The sequence below is a fragment of the Rissa tridactyla genome, chromosome 6 (assembly GCF_028500815.1).
Source record: "Rissa tridactyla isolate bRisTri1 chromosome 6, bRisTri1.patW.cur.20221130, whole genome shotgun sequence".
NCBI classification, from domain to species: Eukaryota; Metazoa; Chordata; class Aves; order Charadriiformes; family Laridae; genus Rissa; species Rissa tridactyla.
Window position 1 is genome coordinate 51,134,554 of NC_071471.1, and position 13,107 is coordinate 51,147,660.

The window sequence follows — 13,107 nt, forward strand, 5'->3', positions numbered from 1 at the left end:
TTGGCTATTTAGATTAGCCTGGATGTAGCAAGTGAGTTGGGAAGCCTGTGGCTTTGTGGCAGAGCTGGTTTGCTTTGAGCCTAAAGAGAAGAAAAAGGAGCAAGGGGACAAATGCACCGTGTTTGCAAACCGATGCTTCAGCTATGTGGCTTCTCTCCATCCCCCACAGCCCGGCCATGTGGCAAAAGGCTTCAATTTGGCCGTTTCCCACAGCAGTCATCTCCAGCCTTGGAGGTGCTGTGGGAGAGGGTACCAGCATCAGCTTTTCCCGGCAAAATCTTCCAGGCTGGATGCGGATCACCAGTGCCGGCACTGCAGAGGAAACAGGAGCACCGTGGCCCGATGGGGCCAGAGACCCGCACGTTGTTTTGCTTGCAAGTAAAAGCAGAGAGAAATGTTTGAGACCCAAGGAGCCTGTGTGGGCTTACACAAACCTGAGTCTATTTTCCAGCTTACTGGGGATGCTGCCTTCTTGCTAGTCACAATTTCAGAAAGACGTTCAAGCTAGCACCACATGCAGCGTTAGTGTGGTGTCTCCTATCAGATATGTCCTTAACTCCTTGAGCTTTTCATGACTCCTTTCATTTCCAAAGCAGAGCAGAGTTAGGAGGCAGGTCTACCCAGAGAGTCAAAATATATATAGCGTATTAAAAAATTATTCAACAATTTGGTGAGAACTATTTTTAATGGAGCAAAGCGCAAACCTGCCCAAGGATCCTGTGAGTAAGAAGTGGATGTTCAAAAAAGCATCCCTGAAACGAAGAGTCTTCCCCAGGAAAAGCTGTGTTCAGGCTTAGAGACTGTCAGGAGCTATTCTTTGAGTTATGGGGGGCAGGTTCTGGAAGTATTTGGATATATCCCAATATATCTCTCTCGTCTTTTAACGAGAGCGCTTTCTCTTTTTACTTTTGTCCTTGTTATTCTTTCAGTATTGAATACAGAAGGAAAGTATAACAAAGCCTTAAGCTGGTTATTAAGTTCAATTATGAATAATGAGCAGCCTGTCACATGCATTAAAAGCCCTGGTGGGGGAAGGGCTGTAGGTGAGCTTTACCCTTCAGGCAGCTCTGCCTGCAGCTTGGTACACGATTTCTGGGCAAGGTGCTTCTCAGATACCATGTGCCCTCCCCTGTCACAGGCACTGAAGCGGGCAGGTAGGGCTGTGGCATAACTTAGGAAATTAAAACCATGGTTTATGAGGCAGCAAGCAGGGAACAAGCCTTTTTTGTTGTTGTTTGTTTGTTTTTCTTTTTCTCTTCCCCCCTCAAGGAAAAGTAGGAGGTCACGAGTCAATGCTTTTTCGAGGCCTGAAGAAGCCTTCCCCAGGAGCTGCAAGCCCCGTTGAGCCCTGCGCGGTGCAGAGCTGCCTCCTGCCCCTCCGTCTTGCTCTTGGCAAGGCCCGGGGTGGGGGCTGGAGCGGGATGCCGAAAGCCTGGCAGTCTGGCTTCTGCATGCAAAGCTCCCTGCCGGGGCCCCGAGTGGATCTCTCTGCGGGCAGGGAGGCGTTCGGGGCACGCATGAGCCAGCTTTTCAGGTTCGCCCAGCCCTGGCAGCTCCTCACAAACCTGCTGGATGCTGAGGCAGGGCAGCCCTGCCAGCGGGAGCCATCCCCGTGCTTGAGACAACCCTGGGTTTGCAAATGAGCGTGTTTTCCAGGGGGTGTCTACGCAGCTCTGCCCAAAGCCTGGGCTGGGGGCAGCTCCTTGCTGGGGACAGGGTGAAGCCACACGCTCCCGCGGCTCCTGTGGCGACCCCCCTCCCAGCCCAGCATCAGTGGCCGATGGAATGCTGGAGCACAGAGGAGGGCCTGGCACTGCCTCAAACGCTGCTCTCCTGCAGGACTTCTGTTACAATTTGAGGAACCCACAACAATTTATTATTGTTTAGACAATTATTCTATCACCCAATGACCCCTCCCCACCCAGGAAGGGGAATCGGGAAAAAAACAAGGAAACCTGAGGATTGAAATATAAACAGATTTAATAGAATAAGACTAAATAATTAACATTAATAATACCAAAGAACCAGTATTGATCCCAATACCAACATACAAGGGTTATACTCAGTCCATTCTATCAGTAGGAAGCTGTGCGCTCCCAGCAGGTGACAGCAAATGTCAGATATTGCAAGCGCTGCGGCTTTGGGAGGAAGGGAAGGGCTCAGGGGTCCAGCGCTGGGGCAAGAAGTTCTGTGCACAGCCGCCATCAAGGGAGAGAGAAAACTTCCCAGCAAACTTCCTAATTTATACTGAATGTGACGTTCATGGTATGAAATAATCCTGTTGGCCAGCTTGGGTCAAGTGCCTGCGTCCCACTCCTCCTCATCCCTGCACCTGACAAGGCTCAAAAACACTGAGACCTTGAAACCCACATACCATAGCTGGCTATAAAGTAAATATTTTCACAAATTCAGACACTAGAGTCTTCTAAAAGTGCAGTTTTCTCAAGCATTACAAGAGAAATTAGTCCTCTGTCGCTCAAACCAGGACAACTTTGCAGACAGCTAACGAGCTACTGCTGCTTCACCCCCAGTGCTTCTGTATGCTGGAGGGTCCTGGCATGCCCCCTGGCAGCATCCCTCCCGGAGACCCCGGTTGTGGGCCGCAGCAGGGCCACGTCAGCTCCGCGGCTGGTTTTTCCAGCCTGGTAAGGTGGCGGCACCAAACTGTGTCAACAAAATTTGGCTAATCAAGAGGAGCCGTCTCCCTCTGCAGGTGAGCGTGAAATCGCCCCAGTTGTGAGAGGAAAGCCTCAAGGAAGACGGGCTCCTCAAAGACGGTGATTTTGACTCACCCCATCATTAAATGACAGTGAGCAAAGAGCACCTCTGTGCCAGGAAACCCTTCTTGTTGCCTGATGCAGGGACCTGTGCGTGGCTGTGCCCCAGCCAAGCTCATCCGACAGGCAGACTCCACCCATGGACCTCTCCCTCGTGGTCCCCACGCATCTCTTTGACGCTCTTGAGACCGTAGGCAATGCTCTCCTCTGATGCTTGCACATTGCAAATACTTCCCACGGAGGAAGGGAATGAGCCCAAGCTCTGTGGGTGTCCAGTCCCCAGCAGTGACCATTTGCCACTGAGACCGCTGTTGAAGGGGACATGTCCTCCTGTCCCCCCAGGGACCTTCCTGGGGCTGTGTCACAGCAGGTGGAGCTGCACAGCAGGGCTTGCTCCTCATACCTATAACCACCCCTGTTCCCAGGAACAGGGAATTATCATTACACCAGCCCCTGCTTGTCTGGAGAGGGAAGGAAGCAAGCCCCAAAGGCAGGGCAACGGAAAGCAGCCATTCTCCCGGGCGCTCGGGCAAGGCATGATCTCAAACAGCAGAAAGACCCGTGGTCCCTCCCAAGCTGTGCTTTGGAAGGGCTCCCCAAAGACTTGCAAACGCCAGGGTGACATTACACACACCATGAGCACTCCTGCACCACCCAGCCAGCTGGGGACCGGGCACCATGCCTCCCAGGACAGCTGAGGGCAGCTAATTGCTCCCAACAGCTGATGGGATTATTTGGGTTCAGAAAGCTCCTCCTTCTTCTCTCAGCCTTGCTCAGGGACTGCTGTTGGGTAAGATGCCTCTGACCCTCCAGCTGAGCCTCTTTACCCCCAACAGGGCCACTCTACTTGATGCTATAAAAGATTCTAGGTGGGATGCAGCTGGGCCTGGCTTCTTCTCAGCTTGTTACAGCTGCTCTTGGTGGTGGCAGTAGCAGTAGCGGCTGTGTAGCAGTCTTAGGGAAAACTTTTGAATTATTAGTTAATAATAAATTTGTATCAGTGCTATGCTAGTGATGTGGTTGACTAACCCATCTCCTTTGAATTCAGTTATATGTGTTCTTGTAAGGCAAGCTCTTCTGCGATCAAACTTCATGCTGGTGTAAAACTCAGCAATCTCAGTAAAGAGCTTTGCAGAGTTGAGTTTTCTTCCATGATTGGCAATCCTGGAAGGCCAGAGTGATCCTGCTTGATTGAGAAGAGGTGGGTGTGCTCAGAGTGATGTGTAGAACCATTTAGCAGTAGTTCAGAGAAAACAAGATGACTTTTTGCTTTTATGAAATCTGAGAGAACAAGGGAGTATGGAGGAGTTGATACAGTCGCTGGTGCTACAGTAGCCTTGAACAGCACAAAACACTGGGGTGGAAGGTCCTGCAGGCCTTACTGATACTGAGTGAAAAAGAACATATGGTTCCCTCCTTACTGGAACAACGTAGCTGAGTTTGAAATGCTTTGTAAGCGGATGGGTTAAATATCTGCTAGGTTTAGTTGAATAAAAGGAAGTCTTGAGACATTGTATCCTTGAGTAGAATAGACAGAGAGAGATGCTACAATAAGCTAGTTTTTGTGAGAAGAGGAGTTGCAAACTAAGCCAAAAGACGAACTGAGTATGCGCGAAGATCGAGTTCACCAGTGGACATGGTGAGGAAGACTATTGACGACCACCAGAGGACCCTGGAAGACCACCAATGGACATGGATGCGCATGCGTTAAGGACATTTACATATATTAATGAGTTCTAGGTGATAATATGAATATGTTAATCATTCTGGGAAATGTAATTAATACATAAATTCTGATTGCTTATAACCTGTGTAGCTGAGCAATTCGGCACGCACACTAGGTGGAGTGATCCCCTGTGTGCCCAGCACTGCAATGAAGAATGTCTGCTTTCTAACACTCCAAAATTGAGTCTTAGAAAGTCCTTAATTGCTGGCTTACGGTATCAGAATTACTGAGCACAGAATGGTAGTGTTCACAAGGGTAAAAGCAGCCCCTTATATCTAATGTCTGCTCTTAGAAAAGTATGCCAGGTAACAAAAGAATGATAGCTAACCCATTCTTGAAGGCAATACAGATTAAGATGTGTATCTTGCTAAAAAAGAGGAGAAAATATACAAACAACGTTACATGCTCTGCAAGTAGTAAACTCAGTGTTATAATCTGAATGATACGAGTTCAATAGAGGCTGGATTTTGGACTCTAGGCAGGGAAACATTAATGGCTGTGCCTTCAACCCACCAATGAAGTGCATGGACTGCTAGTAAGGCCAGTCTTTTTAAAGTCTAAACTGACTGGGAAGAAGGGTTGAGTGGTTAATTTTCACTAAAACTAAACTGGCAAGAAGCTGAGGGCCTCAGCAAGAACAAAAGACAGATTGGCAAAAGGTGAACTTAAAAATTAATTACTTTGCTCTCTTTTCTCTCTCACTTGCCCCCTGGATCAGCAGAGTGAGGGATGGTGCTAAAGACATATTTTGGCAGGAGATGAATGAACAAAGCTGAGAGTAACTGCAGATAGTTTAAAAAAAAAAAAAATTGGCTGAATTATGATCAGGCCAGGAGGCACTTCAGAGGAAATGTGAAATAATTAGTTGTAAGCAGCGTGGCTGGGATGAGAAGTTATAAGTAGCACAGGTCTGGAGCCGGTGGGGAGGAGAGCCCTTGGAGCTGGGCACGAGTCTGCCTGCAACTACCTAACGGTAAAAACATCCCCCTTCTTGTCCCAGGTCTGGCTGAGGTGGCCTTCAGGGCCTTCTTCTTGTTTCAGAAGAAACATGTTTTTATAATACCCCCCACTTCCAGACCTGTGTGCGTTCCCTCAGGCCTTGGCTCTGGATGCAAAGCTGCTTTCTCGTTCAGCCTTAGCTCCTCGGAGTCAAATGGGCCACCCTCTCCCTGCCTGTAGCTTGGGTGAGGAAGCGGGGAGGAGCTGAAGAAACAACTGCAGACCTTTTGGGCAGCACGCAGACACGTTTCACAGCTCAGTGTTTGGATTACAACCCATCCATGGTTTCCCAGTAGCGCCTGTATTTTAAGAAGAGGTTGAGTCTGATCAAGGAAGTTGTATTACAGCAAGTCTTGCCCGAATGGGTTGGGAAAAAACCCCAAAAGTCAAACCAAAGGCTTGAAGACTGTCCTTCTTCACAGGTCATACCTTGCCAACCAAGGAATCCTCTGACTGTATTAGGTCGGCGCTGAATAAAGGAGCATGGGCTCTCGTTAGAAGGACTTTCCAAAGAGCTTTCATGGGGGGTTCTCCAAAAAGATGAAAAAAGAAAGCAAGTAGCTGGCAGCGGCGAGTAAAGCCTTACCAGGGATCAAAGTAGTCCCTGGGACAGAATCAAGTAGGATGAATGCTGACTCTTTTGTTTTGGTGAAAAGACAGAAATGAGCCCTTTCTGCTGCGGTTACAGGAACAGCATTTTAGTCCCACTTCTGTAGCCAGTGGGTTTTACAAAGCAAAGTGCTGAACTTCCATTTTGCTCTCACAACTTTGCCTGGGATTGGCAAATAGGCCAAGACTCTGCAGCCTTGATAGACTTCAACTGGTGGAAAGAGTATGTGTGTCTGGTGTTGGTGTAACTTCTACTAACTATAAGTGCAGATGACTTAATTGGGCTTTGGCGCAGGAGGATAATGAAGTGGAGAGGGGCCAACATAGAGCCACTGGCAAGGTCTGGCTGCATGAATGACCCTGGGGCTTCTCTGTTTGGCTTAGCAAAGGAGAAGGTGCTTTGTATGTTTGAGAATGCAGGGCGGAGAGCTCTTCCACACCATAACCAACGTAGGCTCATGATGGCAATTTGGTTAATGCAATAATGTTGTTATTGTTCTGTGGCTTATTTTACTCTTGTTTAAAGCACTGGGCCTGTTTTGGCTGAGAAATCCTGAATGTTGTTTTGTACAAAGTCTCTCTTTAACGAACAGTTCAGAAAACACAAATAGGTACATGCATGAATGTCTGTAGAGGTTCTTAAACTCAGCCTGAGTTTTGAGACTTCTGTGATAAAGATGTAGCTGATCAGGTTGTTTAAAGGACACCTTTGATCATAATTAGAAGTCCTTCAATAGGATTTTTGTACATGTGTTTGTTCAAGAACTTGTTAGCTAGTCAGACTGAGCCCCTTCAGCCTCTAAATTTTCAACTGTGAAACAGACACTGAGGAATTAAATTGACAAATTCTCTGCTAATCTCACGTTCTCTGGATTTGTATGTATATTCAACTGTTGTTTTCAGAATGAAGTTTGAAGACAGAGCAACTCTAGGTAAAAGCCCAGCTGCTCAATTAATGCACTTGTCTTGATCACTGTTTCCAAACACCAGTGGGCCTGCTTACAGGCTTTAAAGAACAAAAGGTTTAGTAAATGGTACAAGCTACCACAAAACCAACAAGAGAGCTTCTTAGAGGTGATTTTCATCATTGGTGTTCCATATGGGATTTGTAACCCTTAGCTTAGAGCCGCGATAGCATTCATTCAAAGGGTGATTGCAGATTTCAACATCTTTGGGTTAACAGCTCTTGATGTCACCATCGTTTTGTTTAACCCTTAGGACCTTAGCTGTCCCTTTTGTTATTTTCTCTTTAGCGATCTTTCACAGTGGTAAGAGCAACTAGGTCAGAGAGCAAGAAATAACTTGGAGCACTAGTAAGGACTCCAAGTAGTCCCTTCTGAGAGGCCTCCTCTTCCCATTCAGTGGGTCTGCTTTGATTTTTGTCCTGCTTGGGAAACGCTGTTAGCAGGTAGGGACAGGACAACTACAGAGTCAGCTAGCCAACAAGCAAGTGAAGACCTCGATGCCCACGCTGTCCCTCACACTGATGTTTTGCCACTGTCCTAGTTAGCGTAGCTGCTTTCTTGTCTCCCCCTATTCATGCACCGCATTCAAATCCTTCTGCTCTGTAAAGACTTTTTTGTGCCATTTGCTATGGAATTGATTGATCTGCAAGGCCAGGGAGCCATAGATGCTGGTTGTTCTTTACCTTTCCCAAGGCTTAGTTTTTGTTAATTTGCCTGTTTGATCCTTGGGAAAGAGATTATCTACTCTGTCTTCCTAGAAACCGCTTCCTGCGCTTTGGATCCTACCAGGATTTGGCATGCTGTTACTTGTTCTGGAGAGTATCTGGAGTCTTTAACAAACACCTACGTGCTCTTCAGACCTGGCAGAACTCAAACATGCTATCTACCAGTAAAGTAGTTGATTTGTTGCTTACTGTCCTGGTATAGGGAATTATTTAAGACTTGGGGTATAAAATGTGATATTTGGGTAAAAATCAATTTTCTTGTAGTCTTGTCCACAGGACAAATGAGACTATAGGTGATGCTCAGTCACCATGTCAGAAACCAGTCCTCCCACCGTGTGTATTTGCGAAAAAGCGAATCTTTACCAGAAAACTGAAACTCTTGTTGTAAGTAGCAATTTGAGCTTTAAATGAGCATTTAATGTATTTAGGGCTACCTCAAATAAGATTTATTTCTAGAACACTGTAGAAGCAATATAACGGGAATCCCCCTCTCCAGAAGGATCCACAGCCTTATTTCACGGTCCTCAGGAAATTGTCCTTTCTCTTTCAGGTCCTACCTAGCCATCATGGGCTCAGATCAAAGGTGTTGGAGCCTTTTGCTCCGTAGGGTCTCTGTCTTCTCCCAGATCATCTGGAGTACAGAAGGATGAAGTCCCTCTCTCCCACTGGTTCAGGACTGCAGCCCTGATGTTCCTGAATGAGAACAGTTGTGTGTGAAGCATTGCTGGGGCTCTGCTGATTCACCTGCAGCAGCTGAGCTCTGTGCCATTCACTGTGATGCGTGGAAATAAGTTCAGCTGTTTATTTGCAAATCACTTAGATTGCATGTCATTGCATGTCAGCTTCTAAACCACCCTGAGTCCAACAGTGGATGGTTCTGAGGCCAGTGCCAGTGACCAGGCACTGGGCTTGGCAGCTGCCTGCGTGCTAGCCCACCCAAGAGCTGGCAGTGCAGACAGGTGTATTTGGTATCTGGGAGAAAAGAGGATAATGGGAATGTCACAGCTACATCTGGATTGCTCAGGTGAGATTTCATCCTGTCAGACGAAGCTATGCTTTACTAGGCAAGACAGCTATCTAGGAGGATGCTGGGGGCATCATCCCTGCTCTCTGCTTATGTTCTTTGTATGTGCTGCTCTGGTTCTCTTCTGCCAGGGATGCCTGGGGAGGGCTGCCAGCTGCCTGCTCAGGTGGTACCAAACACCTGTGGTCACAAGCTCCTCCTGCGTCTTAACTGAATGTGCCACCACCTAAGAGACAGATGGACAGACCACCTCCAGGAGAGGCATGGTTCTTGTTCATGTGCCATGAAGTAACTTCAAAATGAAAAAATTTCACTACTGATGCCAGGTCAAGAATATGAAATTACATCAAGATCAGCACCTTTTCTACTCAGTATGGATACATACAGCTCTCATATATGCATTGATTTATTTGACGCCTTTTTCATACCTGACCTTTGTTCTGAACTGCGAGAGAAGTGTGCCTTTCTCCATCTTGATCCTGTGTCTTCCTGAGGGTTAGCAACAGCGAGGTGTCTGGCAGGCTGTGTCCCTCTGGGTTTCCCCCTTCTGCAGTCATCAATGGCTGGTCCTGCTGCCCAAGCCACTTTGGTCACCACCAGGGAACTAGAAATGAGAGTGAGATGGTAAAAACCCAGGCTTCTGTTTTACCATCTGAACTGAGCGTGTGGCTGCTCGAAGGCACTGTGCTTCATAAAGCCAAAATGAGCCTTGGAGCCTGAGCCTGGCTGGGAGCACCTCTGGGGATATGCTGGCTGCTGGTGAATGGGACTTGGCCCTTAGAGGCAGTGGGCTGGAAAGCTATCCCAGGGCTGTGGGATACACTTCCCACCCTGGGAGATGTCAGCAGCCTGTGCCCTGACAAGCAGGGCTCCTGCTCTGGACTTCCCAGGGTGCTGGGTAGGAGGAGAGCAGCACCTTCCGCTGCTTTGGGAAATGCAGAAGCAGGCAGCTGAGGTGATGGTGTTTGGGGAAGAGGAATAAACTGCCCTCCATGTTTGGGAGGTCTCTTCAGAGAGGAGGGGATGGTGAACACATGGGAGTAATGGGGTGACCTCTCTCCTGCATGGCACTGTTTGGGGCACTTTCTGTGACAGCTGTGGTCCCGGTGAGGCAGCGACTAGCTCTCACCTCACACGTGCTTACGGCTCCCTCAGCTGTGCCAAGGCATCACCACAACCACAAGAGCATTGAGGAAGTGGTGTGTTTTCACAGTTGCTCTTTTCTGCCTAAACTGCCTGACGTGCTCTTGGTGCTCCAGAGGTGCTGCTGTGTGGGGTGAGATCAGCTGCCCTCACTCTGCCGGCACTGCCTCGCTCAGCGCTGCAGAGCAAGGCGCTGGAGGCAGGGCTCTTCATCTCCAGAAAAGTTCACCTATGGAAGCGCTCTTTGCTGGTGGTCCATCTGTGCAGGCTTCTGGGGTAGGAAAAACCTTTCATGTGGCAGGAATCACCCCACCAGAAGGAGGATTTGCTGAGAGTGTTTCCTAGGGACCCTCTCTCCCCCTCCAAGAGGCATTGCAGCTTTTCAAAAGGCCACATCCCTCCTCCCAGAAGGAGGGTACTCCCTTTCCAACACTGCCAGGAGGGATTGCCTTACCCCACCTGCCCTACGCCCTCCCCAGGGAAGGCATGCTGTGGGCCCAACATCAGCCCCTTCACCCTGCTCTTCTCTCTGGCTAAACAAGAAATAACAATAAATTGCCCAGACCTAGACAGGGGAAGACTTTGATTTCTCCTGTGTTTTATATTGCTGCTGCTGGTAAGTTGTCTGGAGCGCTGAGCTGCGGGTGTGAGGAAAGCGGTGGTGCTTGCTGGGGCTCAGGGAGCTAATAATGGCATCCTCCTTCCCCATGTCAGTGCTATTTCCCTGAAGCTTTGTGGAAATGACTCCTCCTGGTACTCTGTGCAAAAGAGAAAAGCCTTTTCTATGTGTTGCCGGTGAGCTGAAATAGCCAACAGACCTGTTTTGGAGGGGATGTATCTTGAGTTTTTGTCTATTTTTGTTCTTTCTTACTTTGAGGGCACACACAGCAATTAGTTGCCTCTCTCGTGCGGGAGTCGCTGCTGAGGGGGAGCCGTGGTCCCCGGGGAGGATGCAGGGAGCAGGACATCCCTGCAGCCCTGGCACGGGCGGGGCAGGGGACCTGCTGCAGAGAGGAAGGCCTCAAGGGCGGGAGGAGAGGGAGCCCCGGGCTGCAAGGGCCGGCGAAGCCGGGCCGGCAGAAGCGGAGGTTTTGCCGGGAGGCTTTTCCCGTCCCTCCGGGCGCCGGCAAGAGCGCGGCATCCCCGATCCCCGCGCAGCCCCGGGCTGCCCTGGGTGCTGGCGGCCGCTAGGTGACACCAGCTCCCCTGCTGTCACCCGCCGCCCGGCCCGCTCCCCTCCCACCGGCGGGCGGGGGACGGGGGGTGGCCTCGGCGCTGCTGCGGGTGGTAAGGAACGTACCCCCCCCCCCAGCCGCAACCAGGGCCTAAAAGGCAGTGGAGACAGAAATTAGATCCACCTCTCGCTGCTGTCCGTCTGCCTGAGCCCAGTTTTTACTACCTGCAAGTTCACATCCAGCCTGTGATTTGGGGCTCTGTTATGGTGGTACAAGCTAGCAGGCACCAAGCAAGAAGGCAATTCTCCACTGTATGAACAGTAAGAGACCAACCGAGGACGGCATCGTGCTGCTTTTCAGCAGAGAGAGAAAACAGTGATGGGAGCCGCTGAGGACACCCCACTGTTGGGTGCACTTTGCGTTAGCCTTTAGGTAAAGACAGCTACGGGGAAAGGGATAGCACAAGCTGTGATGGGGGTAAAAAACTGGCCTTGAATAAGGAAAGCACAAATAAGAGAGTATTTAGAGAAATGGAATTTTTTCCAGAGCATCTGGGCATGCTGAACTTCATGCAAAGCAATCCCAGAAACACGGGCTGTTATCTATGAGAACTATGGCTGGGGGTAGGGGGGGGGGTTGCAGTGAGGCATGAAGAGACTGTAAAATGCGAGCTTTGTACCCCGCCCTTCAAAATGGGGCCTGGGGTCAAAAGCCAGGAACTGCTGATCGTTAAATCCTCTCACTCACCCACCCATCACCCAAAAAATGCTGGAACAAATAATCACACTACTTGTAAGCAGTGGAGATGAGCAGGAGCCATATGGACTTTGTCAAGAACAGAATCTGGTCAAAGTAATCTGATTTTCCTCTATGGCAGGGTAAGGGCATGGTGAGGAAGAGCCCTGGCTGCCATTTAAGTGGCTCTTAAGCGTGATGTAGATGGGATGTTGGATGGGTACAAAACCCATTGGATAATTATACCCAGAGAGTTATCTACAGTTCACTGTTGAAAAGGAAGGGGTCTGTTGAGTGAAGTTCAGGGACATCTGTGCCGGCTCTGGTTTTGTTCAGCATTTCCATTAATGACCTGGATGATGGAGGAGAATGCGCACTTGCTAAATTTGCAGATTGGGAAGTATCCAGTGACAAAGTTACTTGCCTAACAGGTCTTTTGAATAAGCAGGACTCTGCTAAAAACCACTTCTTTGGGTTGCAGTACCAAGGAGATACAGCTAGGGAGGTACTGGGGACTTGTGGGAGAGGGATGTCCTGGAGAAGGTCTGTAGGACGCCTGCTGTATTTGTGCTGGACCAGAGAGCATGATGTCCATGTCCTGGCCCCATGGGGAGGGAGTGGAAAGTGGGAGGCTGTACGTGCTCAGCTGCATCAGGAAGGCAGGCGGCATTTGGAAAGCAGGATCCCTCTCCCAGGGCTCTCTGCTGCCAACTTGCTCACTTCATTATTTACTGTTGACCATCTCTGGTGTCTGCAGCTTTTAAGGTTTTCCCGAGGTTGTGTCAGCTGTTTGGTGCCATTGTACAGAGCGCTCTCAGCTCAGAGCTGGTGTGTGTTTTGCCATCTGGTCTGGATCCTACATGGTGCAATACCTCTGACTGCAGAAACAGACCCCATCATCTTCTCCATATAGGATTGGGAAGGAGAAACTTGAACCAACTAGCCAGCCTGCAGAACCACTGGCCACACACTTGTATGCACCAGTTGCCCCGTGTGTGTACTGGCTGAGTCTGTCCTGCTCAGAATTCAGACTGGTCTGGTGTAACATTAATTGAAATGGCTGCATGGAAAACCTCGGGCTGAAAAATCAGTACCTAAACCAGGTCTTGACTTTTCCCCACTGGCTCCAACAGCGGATCATGACAACAGTGTGCTGGAGCTGGCCTTCTTCTCTGTATGTTTGGGTTTACCTTTCATCTGCTGAATCCTGCAACAGTCAGCAGTAGCCA